Raw genomic sequence first — 16,846 nt, forward strand, 5'->3', positions numbered from 1 at the left:
TGTCTCTTTGCATTTCATATAGGCCTGCCCTAGAGCATCGGCCTCTTACAGTATGGGTTTTGTCAGAATTGTTAATCATACAATATCACATATGTTATTATGATGTAGTGATTGTATTTACCATAACCATCAGTTTGAGAGACCATTATCAGTGGTGGAAAAAGTACTCACATTTTGTACTTAAGTAAAAGTATCAATACTGCACGGCAGATGTACTCTGGTTCAAGTAAATGTCCAGAATTCAAAATGTACTTGAGTAAAAGTGTGAAAGTATTGGGATCAATAAGTACTTAAAGTACCAAAAGTAAAAGTACAAAATGTTTGAAAATACTCGAAAATATCTACAAGCTCACATCGCGACGCGTTGTGAGCTTGTAGATCGCCTATTTTCAAATGGCCACCGTATAAAATCAGGCTTAAGTGGTTTATGTATGTTTTATACTATTGTAATTTAGATCTGCAAAGTAACTAGTAACTAAAGTTTTCAAATAAATGTAGTGGAGTAAAAGTACAATATTTGCCTCTGAAATGCGGTGGAGTAGAAGTAAAGGTATTGGAAATACTCAAGTAAAGTACAAATACCTCAAAACTGTACTTAAGTACAGTACTTAAGTAAAAGTACTTAGTTACTTTACACCACATTGTTAATCAGCTGTGGTATGTGTCAAAGCTCCACCCCCTGCCGGACTCATCAGAGAGAATAAAAGCTTCAGCTATTCGGACCAAACACAACTTCCAGTGAGGGAAGACAGACTGTCTTTCCATCCACAGCTACAGGAGGGAATACTGACCCAGACCACTGGACCACTTTCAGCAGAACAGACTTGAAGAAGAACCACAAGTCAACTTTCTAGAGGAGGAAGTGTTACCACCACTGACCGGCTGGCTGTTTTTTTGTTGCTTTGAGCAGAGACTGTTTGTGGCTTTCATTCCAAATGGCTTCCAAGTCATCTCTTTCAGAAGAGGATTTTTCCTGTCCTGTTTGTCATGACATCTTTAAAGATCCTGTTCTCCTGCCGTGTAGCCACAGCTTCTGCAAAGCCTGTGTGCGGAAATGGTGGAGAGAGAAGAAAATAACTGAATGTCCAGTTTGTAAGAAAACATCCTCAACGGACGATCCACCCTGTAACCTGGCTCTGAGGAACCTGTGTGAGGCCTTCACACAGGGTAGCAGAGCCTGCGCCCCCTCACGCCGCCCTGCAATGCCAGCCCAGCAGGAGAGACATCAGAGACCTTCAAAACGTCAGAGAACTTCATCAGGGTCTGGCGATCTCTGCAGTCTGCACTCTGAGAAGCTCAAGCTCTTCTGTCTGGAATGTCAACAGCCAATGTGCAATGTGTGTCTTCATTCAAACAAACACACAAACCACAGTTTCAGACCCATCGATGAAGCTGCACTGGACCACAAGGATGTAATCCAGGAATCACTGAAGCCTTTAAAAGAGAAACTAAAGACATTCAATGCATTTAAAACTAAATGTGTCAAGAACACATCAAAATGCATCAAGCGCCAGGGCCAGGACACAGTGAGGCTGATTAGGGAACAGTTTAGGAGCCTCCATCTGTTCCTTCGTGAAGAAGAGGAGGCTAGGATCACTGCAGTGAGAGCAGAAGAGCAGCAGAAGAGTCAGATGTTGAACGAGAAGATTGAGGGTCTTAACAGAGATATATCAACCCTTTCACACACAATCGGAGCCATAGAGGAGGAGCTGAGAGCTGAACACATCTCATTCCTTCAGAACTACAAGACTACAATGGAAAGAGCCCAGTTCACATTGGAGGACCCGCGGGACTACGCATGGGAGCTGTTAGACGTGGCCAAACACCTGGGCAACCTGACCTTCAGAGTCTGGGAAAAGATGAAGGACATTGTCTCCTACCATCCTGTCATTCTGGACCCCTGCACTGTCTATGAAAGACTTGTCCTGTCTGATGATATGACCATTCTGAGATATGATCCAGAGATCCAGAATCCCTTCACAGAGTTTGAACACATGGTTGTCCAGGCTTCAGAGCGCTTTGACTCAGGGATTCACAGCTGGGATGTGGAGGTTGGAGACAATACAAACTGGGATGTGGGTGTGTCTGAAGAGTTCCGCGAGGACACAGACGACATGCCACGTCTATCTTGGAGAATGGAGTTCGACGAAGGTACATACAGTGTAGCCTGCACACCAGGGCCATTCACTGAGATCTCATTGAAGCAGAAACCTCAGAAGATCAGAGTCAAGCTGGACTGGAACAGAGGAAAGCTGTCGTTCTCTGACCCTGACACCAACACACACATACACACCTTCACACACACGTTCACCAACAAGCTTGTTCCATACATCCACACATTTGAAACTCTCCCTCTGACGATGTTACCACGGAAGGTCAGTATAACTGTGGAACATCATGATGATGATTATTAGGCGATGGTAGGAAATGAGAACAATGATTAATCATTTAGTACCGTTTAGTTTTTTAAGTTTGGGGTTTGTCACTCTTCATTTTCACATGTGATTTCTCATATGCATTAACCATTTGTCATATGCATTAACATCTCTTCTGGGGGTCCTTCGCACAAAGGGTCCTCAGCCAAATGCAGCTCAATTTGGGGGCTGTGATAGATATCTAGATAAATGTAACTATTCATTTGTTTCTAAAGTAACCAGAGGTCATGTCATTGGCATAGTGTCATGTCAGGGTTTATATCCTAGGCTTTAGTCGAACTGTGGAATGAGTCACTCCCTCACCTGCCACCAGAATGTCGTGTCCTGTCATCTAACTGTTCCTGACTGAAGCCTTATATGGATGTCTCTGATTTACCCCTGCTATTCCTGTATTCCTGTCAGTGTATATAATGGGACCATGCCTGAGAAACGGGAGGCAACACTCTGCACGTGTGTTGTCTCAGAGCTCTTGAATATATTGTTAATAAATGTTGTATTCATTATACTCCACCCTCTAAGAATTCAATTTATTATGTTATTATTTATATAAGTATGATGTTTGAAGAATTCTACAACAGTGGAGGTCCTTGCCGCCTGGCATAATCTGTCTGTCAGCTTTTCTCTTTTTCTGTACAGAACTGGCTATTGATTCAGGGCGGCTGACGGACAGGGAATCGCCGGTCGAACTTAACGGGGTGAGAGTATCGTGTATACAATATTATTTGGGAGGCCAGACGTGGTCATTGTAATTGCATGTACCCAGGACAGGCCACAACATTAAGATGCGGCTGTCGTACTTCATGCACAAAATTTAATATTGAGATGCCTTGCATGGATAGAAGGTGTCTGCCCGTGGAATTCGGGGTGAAAGCTATTTAATACATAGCTCCACGTGATCGTGGGTTGTTTCTGTTTAAGTACAGTACCTGTAGGGAACCAGGGTTAGGGTTGATTATCGATTGGGGAATCGCCTTTCGGAAATAATCATCTCGGTTTAGGATATTGCATGACGAAATATTCTCTAGGACGCCGCGCGTGGGCGAGTAAATCTTCGTGAGAGACGAGACGTTAAAGAACGTAAATAACACGTAACCAGGCGTGAAATATGTAATTATGAAATAGTCGTAACCAGACGTGATATATTTAACTATGAAAGCCGGACTTGGTTGTTAAATAACTATTTCATACAAGTACAGGGGATACTGTACAACTAATGTTTTAAATTCAATGTGTTGTGAGCATCTTTCTGGATGTGCCTAATTTGAGGTGCCTTTATGGGCATCCATCTCCTGTGAAAGTTGCTCACAAAAGGGGGGATGATATAGTATGAATTTAATATATTACATGGTAATGATATTAATTATGCATTTATGATAATCAACTAGAAGTGGGTAGTTGAAACCAGAACCAAAATAGGAATCGGTAGGCTATTATCTTTTCTTTTCTCTGTCTGGGGTAAAAATGGCCTAGGAGAATAAAAAAGGTCTTATGTCATTAGGACATTGGGTAGACTGTATATAGGTTCTGCCACAATTAAAAATGTTGTGAAAAGCGTAAGACTCGAGCTGCTGCATGGGGGTGTGAATGTGAGTGTGTAAAATGTAAGGAAATACATTTTTGGCCTATATCAAATAACTGATGCTATTGTAAAAAATACCAGGCAACGGGAGAGTCTGTTACCTTATATAAATAGTCAGTCGTGGTCGAGCGATCAAAATATCTGAAATGAAGAAACTATTGGGAGGGAATGCCGGAGTTTCAGTTTGACTGGTAATAAAAAATCCGACCGCCATGGTCGGCTGGGAAAATTTTAGGCTATAATTTAAGCCTATAGACTTCAAATTACACATTATTATTTGTCTAAAGTGTTAGAGCTACAACAAAACCCCTATTATAATGAGTCTAGACCTGTCAAACTCTTGTGAGTCTGTCTGACACGGCAGCTGCCTGCTTCGGTTGCGTTCTATTTTCGCCGTACAACAGTTACGCGTGGTGGGGGTTGACAGAGCGCCTATGTGAAGTGAGCAGAAATAGCGTTAGCAGAATGAAGCTTCCGGCGCTGGTCTCTTCAGAATAAGGGTACCCCTAAAGCCGGCTATAATAATACCTTATGTACTGCACGTTGGGTTTGAAGCTCTTGGAGCCTGGCTTATTTCTGCCGGCTCCCAGACCGGAAATGTTCTTTCTGTTCACTTCACGGACCTGGTCAAACTACAAGCTGACAGCACGTTGAAATGCACGGCGCTGTGGGCTTGTATGTCTGCTATTTTTAAATGCGCTCACAGCCATGCGGAGATGCAGTGTCAGAGCAGATAATGCATGGTTCCTTTGCTTGCTATTATAGAAGCGCACCGGCCATACGGAGAAACGTATAGGTCTACATTAAGTAGACAATTGTTCTCGTGCGCCAATGCTAGTCTAATCATTTCTTATAGCAAGGGGAACCTCTGCACAATTAAATAGACGGTATTTAGTTAAACTCTAAAACCCAGGGACACATTGGGCGTCAGGACAGACCTAATGAGAGTAGGATATTATAAGGTTGTAGCATAACAGACCGCTACTCTCGTTAATAGTAAGATCAGCTGTTTCCAAGGCATGTTGGAAAATATATTGATTGTAATTTATAATGGTTAATGAAGGCTTAATTTTGTCTTAATATTTAAGTAGGACATAGAAGTCAGTTTGACTATTGAGGCTGTATACTGTACTGTGAATGTATACTGTAGTTGCAGTGATTGGAAACTAGGCTATAGTTGTGACAGAGTATCTCATTGTTTGGTAAACAGTGATGTTTGAAGGTTAATGGATGTATTTACATGTAGAATGTGTTGACCAGACCATTCTGGGTTGACCTCTAAAGCTTAACTTAGATGACTTTACCAGGGTTGAATTAAGGTTGGTATAGCAGTCTATTCTTTGTGGCAGGAATTAAGTATTGTATTTGTGGGTGAGAGTCTCAAGAAGTTTAATAGTTCATTGAAAAGACAGCTTGGGCTGTGAATTGTCATTATGCAATTTTTTATCTTGGGGACAGTGTAGAATAGATGGACATGAAGGAACAGGTGCCATACTTTGAGAACGTGAGGGGCTGTGGGAAACGACCCCTGTTGTGAGGGTGACGTTTCTGTAGTCCATCCCAAATGGGTGTCAGTCTGGGTGGAATGGCTGTTTCGATATTTGGGCCTATTTTGCCTTTGTACGCTCATCTGGAAAGAGGAGTATGTCAGCCAGTGGACTGAAGGAAAGATTGTCCAAAAATGAATGCTTTAACCTACAGTTTAGCTGTTATGTTGTCAAGATAAAAGTGACCATATAAACTAATGAACATTAATTTAAAATAGGCTGTAGTCAGCTTGTTGTCAGGCTGTTATCTTTGTAGATCAGGCAAGGACTAAGGGTGGAAAATAACAGGAGTGCAAAGTATATATGGTTGGCTAAAACTTTTATTCATTTTATTAAAAAAAAATGTTTATCTGTTTCAGTGAAATCTGTTTTAAAATATAGAATAGTTAAAAGAGTTGCCAATCGGCCAGTATATTTTCACACATCTACTTCGGCTCGTGTGAAGACCAGTGTTCAAAGGAGCACTGCTTCTAGTTTATTTCTGGGTCTAAGCAGGGACATGACAATTTCTTTGAGAAAAAATAAGCTAACTGATCGTTTATATGACTAGCTTTTAAGTGGAGATGTAACATATAAATGTATCTAGAAAAGTGAGCTGACGAACGGGCACTAAAAAATAGTGGCGAATGTATGTAGTTAATATTGTTAGATCGGTAGTGAAATTATCCAATATATATTTGGGTTTTCCCATGTGCAAAATAGACATAATATTATAATATCATCTACTTTTGTACCTGTTATTAATGGAGGACAGGTTAGTAGTCAGATCTAGAAAACTGACTATAAGAAGGTTAGTATAAAACGGTATACGGACAGTGCATGTATTCCGGAGTCAGGACGTAATAGAAATAATTCTCTCACAGCAGCTGTTCGGTCCATAGTATTTACAGAATTGCTTGAAGGAAGATTCTGTGTAACTGTAAAATAAGATCGCATGACATTTACTACTTATGCATCATCATTGAAATTATAATTACATACCAGGATATGAAGATAATCGTAGCATTAGTGTAAAGATAGTGTATGGTTGTGTTGTTTGATCATATTGGGTAAGGCCAACTTTTCAAAACATAGACAAACGGATTCACTACATGGTAGTGGTGAACAAAATGGGGAATCCATTCAGCTGCTCACTGCGTGTCTATGTAGTGTCTCACTTGTCGCAAAATGCTATTACTGGGAGGAAAACTGCACGTACATTCACCCTTCCAGAACGACATGTGTTGACATGGGGAAACACAATGACTAAGAAGGAATCTAATTCCAGAGACATTTTGAGATTGGCATGACCTACTGTGAAGGGCACACAGAGGTCACCAGGGCACACGAAGGTCGCCAGGTGGCAACTGGCAACAAGGACAGAGACTCTGATGACGAACATTCCTGGAGTCACATGGGAAGAATGGACTCTCTTGATGAACTAATGATTTTGTCTTTCCGTTGACTATTTTTTTTTTTTCTTGAGTGGGTGCATTTCCTCTCCGGGTGGAGCGCGGTGTGGCGGTGGGACATTGATGGATCCGTAGTGAGCTGACTGTGAGTAGAAAGGCTGTTTCTCTAGGAATAAGTGGCTTCCATATGATAAAAAATGCAACTTTACTATCTAGATAAATATAGTCCTATGCCAGGGTGATACAAACCAGAATATAGATAAACCATTTACTTATAACTCAATCAAAATTGTTTAAAGAACATGTAGAGTTTTGTAGAGTGTTTGAAACCATGATATTTTGGATTTGAAATATAGGCCTAACTAAAAGAGGGTGAATGGGAATGAAGTATTCTGTGAAATTTAAACCCTATTTAAAATACTTTACAGTAGTAGTATGCTTAGTTAATATGCCCATAACTATGTATACTGGGATGGTTCTTAACCTTGCCAGGCATAGGACAGTCTGTGAAGAGAATTGTCTCACTGGAAATTATTTCACCCATAAAATGTTCTTTAGCCCTACAGTATAGGGGTATCTGTGTGAAAGGTGTGGATAGTGCAGGTTTTTAAGGGAAACATGTATTATTATGGATATAAATAAGTAAACACAGTGATTATCTGCCAAATACGTGGACATTGTATATTGACAGACCTGCATCTTGACATGAACCCAGAGATTACACACATTTATCGATGGACCAGTGTAGCTATATGGAAAGGAAAATAAATTAAACCCCTCCTTTTAATTTGTTCTTCTTAAAAATGCCAAATACAATGGACAAGTAGGTAGTATCGATACAATCGATTCTTTACCCTGCCGATTCGATACGATACAAAATAAAACGATACGATTCGATATTAGCTGTTTTCATTTCGATCTACTTCGATTTTTTAAGTTAAAAACGATATTTCGATACAGTTACTATATCGTTACACCCCTACTACAGTAGCCATAGAATAGTCCTTTGAGCTTAAAGAGGGGGGGTCACAAAGGAATAAGTTGGATTTGTCTAACCATAAAAGCCTAATTTTTACACTTACATAGAATAAGTGTCGCATTGTCATTAATATTGGACCCAGATCATGTAAAATAGTGCAGTGGCAGGGGATTTAAGAACACAACAGTGGCATCTTGATAAGACTGTAATTAGAATAATGATAACTATTTTAAGATAGTATTTAAATGAATCCCTGTCGTAGGCCAATAACAAATGTTGTTCTCTTCCGGCTAAATAGAGTAGTCATCTTAAATCTATTGAGATTAAAGTAGGAATAATGCATTTTTATATGAATAAAGGGGTCTAATGTCTTAGACATAAATAATAAATAATTAGAATATAACTCTTATTTTGAATGTATGAACATACAACACTAGTGGTCTCCAATACTGGTGGTAATGATAACTCAAATAAAGTCTAGAGGTGGTGTACTGGTGTATAAGTAATGTATGGCACACACTATTGTCTAGCTCTGCAATAGGACATACAGGAGGACAGCACAAATTGTATTTTTATTTTTAGGTCCAATCACAGCTGGTGTGGCCACTTACCCTTAAGGTCTGAGGTGGGTTGGAAAAGTCCGACATGAAACATTGGGGGAAAAAAAAAAAGCTTGGAGGAGTCGTTTCAGCTGTCCCAGATTGTGATAGGCTCACGCCCACAAGGAAAAAGGGGGGTAGTTGAATAATAGTTGTCTTCAAGGGACATTAATTGACAAGGTTGGAATAAATATCTGTTGTATAGCATTCAAAGATTGGAAGTAGATCGTACATGAGGTTGAGTTTGGAGGTACTAAATCCGCTATACGGTTTGGCCTATAGTACTGTTATTTCTCATAGATTATCTATAGGAGTAATGTGGAAACTTGTTAGAGTAGTTCAGTACATTACCAGAGCGGATTGATCTATATGTTAAGTGTATTGACCTACTAATAGACAATAGAATTGACCTACTAATAGACAATATAGAATTGTATTAATTTCCTACGTAACCCAAGGAATGGGTCCTGAGCCTAGGAATATAATATATGATCCTAGGAAAATAATACATGTTTCGGTGCATAAGGAGGGTTACTATTTAAGTTGTTAAATTAAGTACAGGCTTAACCAGTGGGCTGTTTTGAGAGTTGTCTGTATAGAGAAATGCTCCTGGTAGTTATTCTGTGTTGCGCTGCGCGTCGCAAGGGCAACCTTTGTGGGCTTGTACTGTAGGTCATACTCGGGTTGAACCTGGGTTTAGGAGTATATTTAAAGAATGCATTTTATTTGGTGCCGAAATGCTTCGGTTTGGAGAGTGTGAGCTTCATGTTGAAGTCTGGGAACTGGGTTTATATTACCAGTGCTTCGAGTGGGTCAATGCGGTTGCATTCAATAACAGGTGACGTGGCAGTCAGCTGATCATTGCCTGCTCTACCAGTGCTTCTCAAAAATAAGGGGGGAGGTGATGAGAGAATTATAAGAAGATAGGATATAAAGAATTCGTAGAAGAAGAAGGAGAATATGGATTATAAAAGAAGAAGAATTTGTATAGAAATTCACTGAATTGAAATGCAAGGAGTGACTGTGGCCACTGAAGGGAATTCAAAGAGTGTAAGTCTAATATGATTGAGTGATACCCGGGTAGAATGAATGGGACAGTGTTTTTTGAGAATCACTGGTTTGTTGGATAATAATGTTGAATGCATTATACGGAGTATGTAAGGTGAAAGAAAAGTCACGCTAACTATATTTTTGATTTCTCTCTATAGGGATCCTGAGTCCCATTTTGGACGGAAATTAAATAAATTGTATGTCATGGGATTGGTCTAATGAAAGATTGTCTTTTCCCACAAATCATGATATGATTTTCAGTTCTAGGTAAGGAGAAACGTGTCTTCTCCTATATGTCATGGGATTGTCTAATGAAAGATTGTTTTCTCCCACGAATCACTTAGGCACGGAGAAAGGTGTCAAGTGTTTTAATGCAAAATTGGGTCCTCCCATGAAAGGATTTTCCAATTTATAGGTGCTGAAATACTCTGGGGGTCTTAAGACACATGTTAAGTCGTGAATGTTCTAACAGATTTATTCTTTTCTTCCCAACATACTGTATGCGTTGTTAACATAAACTAACTAAACTAAACCAGTAACAATGTTGTCTATGCTATGAAATGTTGTCGGATAGATGGAATGTAATTACAGGAGATGTCAGATGTTTCTAAAAAACATTGTCAATATGGTAAAGGAACACTTCTACAAATGGAAGGAATAATATGTCAAATGTGTCTAAACACTATGGTAAGAAAATACTTCCACAAATTAAGGTATGTAAAAATATAAGATATCATTCATTATTGAACTATTTATGACCATGTTGTACTACAAATTGAATATGGTTTAAGTGATAAATGCTTCCCATTGCCATGTTGGAAAATACAGAATATTCATAGCGTATAGATTATAATAATTATTCTAGTATAGGATGTCATAACCCTTGGTGCTGAGCTTTCTATTTCCAGTTTGTAAAATTAAAAAACTAAGCCATACAAATGAAATGAGACGGAGCCATAAAAAAAAAAAAGGAGATGTATGGAACCAAAAGATGTCATGGAATTGCCGGCCTGCATCCCAACCCGATTGCCGATTGCCATGACATAACCATGAAGGACGCTGAAGGCCACGGTGGTCAATCCGGCTGCTAGGAAGGACGTCGCCCTGTGTCGACATTGCCCAAATAAGGAAAGAAGAGAAGAACCAAGAAGAGAAGGGACTCATTCATGTCGAGTTCATGTGGAGGAGAGTGCAAAAGAAACACATACACAAACAAAATGCTGGCTTTACGAAGTGATCGCTCAAACCTGAGGGTCGTAGGATGGAATTTTCCCAAGATATGCATCATTGGTTTTTTCGCCCCTACCACATTAAAATGTGTTTAATAAATATCCTCCTGGAGATGGAAAACAAATCATTACATTTACTGTTAATGACCATTATATGACCATATATGATCAGAGAAAGGAATGTGATAGATATCTAGATAAATGTAACTATTCATTTGTTTCTAAAGTAACCAGAGGTCATGTCATTGGCATAGTGTCATGTCAGGGTTTATATCCTAGGCTTTAGTCGAACTGTGGAATGAGTCACTCCCTCACCTGCCACCAGAATGTCGTGTCCTGTCATCTAACTGTTCCTGACTGAAGCCTTATATGGATGTCTCTGATTTACCCCTGCTATTCCTGTATTCCTGTCAGTGTATATAATGGGACCATGCCTGAGAAACGGGAGGCAACACTCTGCACGTGTGTTGTCTCAGAGCTCTTGAATATATTGTTAATAAATGTTGTATTCATTATACTCCACCCTCTAAGAATTCAATTTATTATGTTATTATTTATATAAGTATGATGTTTGAAGAATTCTACAACAGGGCCATTGGTCCTTGTGAGAACCACTGTAAGGCAGTGTTTCTCAACCACTGTGCCTGGGGACCTTTGGTGTGCCCCTGAGAAGGGTCATGTGTGCCCCTTGAAATTGCTTGAAAGCCAGCATTGTATTTATAATTTTAAATGATTTAAACTAGCCGATCTACAAGCTTGTAATTGCTTGTCATTGTAACTTGGAAATAAAATCGGAGTGCATGTCCATGAACCGCTCTTAACAGAATGGGTTTGCCGCTCTGACATCACACTCTGGCGTCACTGTGATGTCAAACTAACAGAATCCCTTTTATGCCCATATATGGAGTTCCCTGATGTCATCAATATCTAACAGTACTTCATATGGGAATGCCCATATATGGAGGCCACATCGGCCACATACCACACTAACAGAAACCAAAAATGGCCAAGACAGATGTCCAAGACCGCCCATATATGTGTGGCTGGTTCTACAGACAGGGATCTCCATGTATGGGCACGAAAGGGTATGATGCCAGATGTCACATAGACATCATAGGACTTTCACATAACAAATAACTGAGTAAGCATGTTTGGGCATATCTCCATATACCATACATGGATCTCCATATATGGATACCAGGGATCTCTGGTCCGGGCCAGATGGCCACGAATTGGCGCGTGTCGCCCTGAGGTGTCTTACTAGTTTATACTGTATTATGGAATGATGAATAAATAAATAAATAGTAGCAGCAGCGCTATAGAGAGATCTCTCTCTCTATAGCGCGCAATGAGGGCCTCTCCAACTCTTTTTCCCGGGCTGTCCCTGCATGTCCCTGCAGAGGAGCACCAGGGAGAAGAAGGGTGGTGCTACCACTACCACCTCCTCTTCCTCTCCTCCAGACGAACGGGAAAGAGGGAGGTGGCGGAGGAGGAGGAGGAGTCGCCGTGGAAAGAGGAGCTGATGTCGGACCTCGTCGTGGCATCATAGGTGCCACGGTAGAAATACTATGCGGTGATGACTTGCGCCAGCGGAGCGCGCAAGTGCTGCGTTCGACTGCGTATGTACGTATGCATGTATGTTGGTGTCTGTCCGTGTTTAAGCCCATAGTCCATAGCTGGACCCATCAGGGTCCAGCATTTCTGGCAAAGTCATCATTAACAGCCATTGAGGGACCAGCATTCCTGGTGATGACAGTGGTGAGCGCATCTCATGGCGCGCTCTGCTGGCGCACAAGTACATGGCCTACATGTGCAAGGCGCAAGTTGGCAACTCGACAGAGTGCAGTTCTAGTTTAATACTGCAGAGATTACAATCTCTTGAGTTATAAAACAACGATAAATGAACACTATGTATTATATTAAAGCGAAGTGACAGAGGACGTTGGAGGAAACTGTTAAATCACTCAAGAGATGATGGAGAAGAAGACTGCCCTGATCTGATGAAACAATCCTAGAGGTGTGCTGTGCATGTGTGGTGGAACAGCATCACCCTCTGGTGGAAAGATCTGGTAACTCAGCTTATTGAAGAGCATCAGTGCAGATCCTTCAGGAGTCATAGCCATTATGACTGATGTACATTTCATCATCAGATTAAATCTCTAAGAATGTTGCCTGTCCTTGCTCGAAAAACATGTAGCATATCTTACAGTTAAAATGGGTTTAGGTGATGTGTTTTTGTAGAAAAGGCGGGTGGGGAGAAAGTCTATATTCTGATATTCTAAATAACAGAGATCTCCCTGTCTCCCCAGCTCTTTAGTAAACAGAATATAAATGTTTAGGTCTGGATACCAATTGTATCCAATCAGTAGAGAGAACCACTTAGCATTATTCTTTCAATAAATACATATACAAAAATTAAAAAATAAATGCTATTTTTCATGTATATAAATTGAAGTGTGCCTTGAGGTGTTTAGAGTGCCGTGGGCAGTGTTTTCTAAAGTGCTGGGGTGATGGGGATGGGAGACCATTGTTACTGGGGAGGGGGAGAAAAATAAGACTCTCGGAATGTAGAGTTATTCAGCATTTAGCAAAGTAAATAAATAAATACATACATGTACCCACTTTAAGTTCAACTGTTAACTACATTAATGTCTTATGTGCCATTTGAGTCTAAAGAGCTGTTATGAATGTTCGTAGCATATATGTGTTGTCAAATGCCTTAATTTACTGTCTGAAACATGTCTGTTATGGAGATGTTGATGATTTTCAACACTAAAAGGGGAATAGCAAATGCAACGAAACATTTTTTGTAGAAAAAAAATTAAACTTCAAAACAATTGCTGTCTCCATATATTTTCCACACGTGTATAGAGTAGAATTTAGCCTATTTGCTTTTAGGTGTTCAGCATTGCAATGAAAAATGCACATGCACATTCTATTATTCTATTATTCCCCGACCCCAACACAATTGGTGTTTTTCATAACATTTTATGAAGATACATAAGTATAAACATGGAAATGCTTTGAATAAATGGGAAAATATAGATCTATTTTCATGTTGTGTCCATAGATATGATCTAGTTAAATTTAAGGGACATTAGAAAATAAAGATAACGGTTACTTGCAAAATGTATTCTTTTTGAGGACCTATAATGAAAAGGTCAAGGTTTTATTCAATATTGATGTAATATTTGGAGGAATGATGACAAACATGTCAATTGGTGTAACCGAAAGACTTTGTACCAATTAATTCAACTTGCTTAAGAAATGAGGCCTTCTCAATAAAACACCCTATGAACTAGTTGGACATGATCTTACTTTAGAACTATTTAATGGAAACGGATCACAAGTTTTGAATAATTAATTTGTGGAATAATTTGCGGAATAATGTTTTTATTTACCCATGCTATTTTGTCCGTTGTTTGATTCTGCCTGAAGTCATAACATATGGCACAGATTGAAGAAGAAAAATACATATAGGCTATACACACACTTTGGACAGATTTTTATTTGAATTAAGCATAATTCCATCACATACAGTTTTCTTTACAGAGAAATCAGACCACAAATTAATCCATTGGCTAAATATGTTGTACCGTGACAGGATCATCGAAGGTTAGGCTACTAGTATTTGTTTATGAAAAAGCTGTTTAGAGATTAGAAGAAGTAGACAACCAATTAAGACTCTTTAGAACAATAGCCCTGAGTCCATACAACATACTGTATATGCTAATCTTCTTCTAGGCATCACACAAATGCAGTCATCATGGATCATGAAAAATCCACAACCTCGTCACAGAAACATCACTTCACATCATTGTTTCCATAGTCTAATCATTGCTTCTGAGTCACATGACCTTCCCTGGTAACATCTTTAGAGGGAGGTTGTGACCAGGGTAAAAGAGTGTGGCAGCGAAAGTGTGTTTTATGTTTGTGTTAGTATCAGGATCGGAGAATGTCAGCTTCCCTCTATTCTATTCCATCCAGTCCAGCTGGACTATGGTCCTCTATTCTGCCTAAATGAGAGATCGGTGGTTGACCCTGAGTTGAATGCTTTCTATATACACCTGCCTAATGTGTTGTTGATAGTATTGTTTTCTGTTTTTAACATTTCTGCAAAGCATGTTGTTACTTTGTTTAAAATAATAATAACAGTAATCACTGTACAAATAAACTCATACATTATTATGAACCCATATCCCAGTATTCAACCCCCATCCACTTCTCTTCCTCTGAAAGGACCCTGAACCTGTCAGGCCGCTCAGAACCCAGCACAACGCAGAGGGAGTTAAACCTTTCTGGGTTGTCAGGAAGCTGCTGCTTTTGAGACCTTCAGACAGGATTTGAGCCTTGGATTGGCAGCGCTGTAGCCCAGAATGACAGGGGTGTAGGAGACAATGTTCTTCATCTTTTCCCTCACTCTGAAGGTCAGGTTGCCCAGGTGTTTGGCCATATCTATCACTGCTTCTGAGTCCAGCTGTGGGTCCTGCAGTGTGAGCTGGACTCTTTCCTTTGTGGCTCTGTAGTTCTGCAGGAATGAGATGTGTTCAGCTCTCAGATCCTCCTCTACGTCTCTGATCGTGTGTGAAAGGGTCGATATCTTCCTGTCCAGATCCTCAAGCCTTTCCTTCATCGTCTGACTCTTCTGCTGCTCTTTCTCTCTTAGTGCAGATCCGACCCTCCTCTTCCTCGTGTAGAAAACTTATGAAGCTTCTTAAAATGTTCCTTCATCTGCCATTCTGTGTTCAGGGTCTGGATCTGAATGTATTCTGCCGTTTGGTCACAGTTTGTTTTAAATACATTGAAAACGTCCAGTTTCGTCTGTAACAATGTCAGTGATTTCTGCTTGGTGTGTTTTTTCTGAATGAAGACATACAAGACACACCATCTGTTGACATTCCAGACAGAAGAGTTTGAGTTTCTCTGCGTGCAGACTGCAGAGATCCTCCGATCTGGATGATGTTCTCTGGCATTTTGAAGCTCTCTGGTGTCTCTCCTGTGAGACAGTTTCACACAGGTTCTTCAGAGCCAGGTTGCAGGGTGGATTATGCGTTGATGACGTTTCCTTACAAACCGGCCATTCCGTAATTTTCTACTACTACTCGACAGGACAACAGGATCTTTAAAGACGTCATGACACACAGGACAGATAAAATCAGACGGTGAAACGGTGGTTTTAACGCACCCTTTTTATAGAATGTTCCCTGAAGTTGACTTTCACTGCATGTGAATCCTGGTTCTAAAGTCAATTCAGCTGACAGAGTAGTATAGGTTCCAGTGTTCTGAATCTGATCAGTTCTATTCTATTCTCTCCTGTAGCTGTGAATGGAAAGACCCTCACTGCAGTTGTGGTTACTGGGTTTGATCTGAAGCTTTTATTGTCTCTGATGAGTCTGGCAGGGGCTTGGGCACAGACCTTGGGGGTTGGCGGGGGAACACACACACACACACGCACACACACACACACACACACACACGCGCACGCACGCACGCGCACACGCACACGCGCACACACACACACACACACACACACACACACACACACACACACACACACACACACACACACGCAATAGAGAAACCTTTGCATTGCAACAACTGTTGAAAGTTTAATCTCAAAGACTTTCACCAATGGTTCCTTAACAAAACCTACTGGGAAGATGTAAATGTTTCTCAAGTGTTTGTCACTGCTTAGTAAATACTATATGTGTCAATATTTCACAGAGAAAAAACTGAATCATGAACTCAAGCACTTTGGCAACACTCATGCAAGGAATGCCAGAACAGACTCAGTTCTTTTAGCTCCGTTACTGGTGTTAAATTAATTCGTTTGACATATATTGATTGCCTCTGCCCCTGTGCCCTTTCCCCCTAATTGTATAGTTTAGTTTAGTTGTATTAAGACATTGTTAATGCATAAAATAGAACAATAAGGAAACAACATACAGTGCAAGGAGAGGAAGAAGCCATCATGCTTATTTTGACCCTTTCCTTAGTCCAGTCATGTCATCTATAGTTACCTAAATGTTGTTTTTAT

The 16,846-nt window shown here is 40.2% G+C and overlaps 1 protein-coding gene across 1 annotated transcript in view; it reads right to left on the reverse strand.

The window, feature by feature from the left end:
- LOC308284290 (histone H1-like) overlaps positions 1–16,846 on the reverse strand; it is a gene marked incomplete at both ends in the record, with an annotated part of 115,134 nt that overhangs the window by 82,310 nt on the left and 15,978 nt on the right. The gene's annotated exons all lie outside the window — the stretch shown is intronic.

Source organism: Nannobrachium achirus, assembly GCF_963921795.1.
Source record: "Nannobrachium achirus genome assembly, chromosome: 4".
NCBI lineage: Eukaryota > Metazoa > Chordata > Actinopteri > Myctophiformes > Myctophidae > Nannobrachium > Nannobrachium achirus.